Genomic DNA, 1,088 nt, shown 5'->3' on the forward strand with positions numbered 1-1,088 from the left:
TAGACTAACGTTATGTCGTATAACCCATTAAACAGTTTAAATGAGATGATTTAATGCTATGTAACTTAGTTAGAAGCCTTAACTTGCCGACACGATCCAAAACCAAACAAGCCTGAATACCGACCGGTAAAGGTGACAAAGGTAATGCTCGCTATTTTAGAGAGAGATGATGAGTAACGTTAGGTGTACAGTGGATGGAAATATAAAGTCTGTCATGTCATGTTACAGGTTTTTGGAAAGATGGCACTGACTATATGATTGGTAGTGCAATAACGGAGTTGGTCATTTGATTGGCCGAAGAAAAGATGGACTCTGCCATGTGATTAGTTTTTAGGTCATAATAATGCCAGCGTGTGTGAATACTGCCCTCTATAGGTCACAATAACAAACTACTATTCAGTGGGAAAAAGCCTTTTCGTCATTTTTTTTCAAGTATTAATATTCGCTTTAAACGCATATGTTAATGGGATCGTGGATGATATATTTGCTCATCTTAGACACGCGATAAATAGTTGCTCTCTAGTTTTTATTTTGAACATTGTCCCCGGAAGTATGTATCCCATTGAGGCGGTTGGTTGATAGAAAATGGAGAGCTACCGACGAGGATGGGATTCGAACCCACGCGTGCAGAGCACAATGGATTAGCAGTCCATCGCCTTAACCACTCGGCCACCTCGTCGATACAATCTGAATTTTTCCGGTCGATTGTTTCAAATTTTCCGTGGCTCGGCCATGGATTCCTTGTTGCTTCTGTTATGTCCAGTTACCGGGGGGCTCCGCATGCAGTCGAGCCTGTGTGCGTCAAGTGTGTTTTGGTGTTTCGTTCTGATGAGGGGACAGGGTTCATTGTGTTACTACTACTCATATTTTTGTTCTGTCGTTCAGCTGACTACAGAATGTTAATGTTTTTGTGAAGAAGATTCAGGAGGAATTTTAAAAATTGGGCCTATTTCTATCAATGAATAAATAAAGGTTACATTAGTTCTTAGATGGCTATTATTATTATTATCAATAGTGTTATTATTATTGTTGTTGTTATTATTAGTATTATTATTATTATCCTCTGATGTTAATAAAACATTTTTTTA

At 38.2% G+C, this 1,088-nt stretch overlaps 1 non-coding gene across 1 annotated transcript; it reads right to left on the reverse strand.

Moving 5' to 3' along the window:
- Positions 1-597: 597 nt before the first annotated feature.
- Positions 598-679, reverse strand: trnas-gcu (transfer RNA serine (anticodon GCU)). The gene has a single exon. It is a non-coding gene; the product is annotated as a tRNA-Ser (tRNA).
- Between the last annotated feature and the right edge of the window lie 409 nt (positions 680-1,088).

This window comes from Mastacembelus armatus, chromosome 22, assembly GCF_900324485.2.
Source record: "Mastacembelus armatus chromosome 22, fMasArm1.2, whole genome shotgun sequence".
Classification (NCBI taxonomy): domain Eukaryota; kingdom Metazoa; phylum Chordata; class Actinopteri; order Synbranchiformes; family Mastacembelidae; genus Mastacembelus; species Mastacembelus armatus.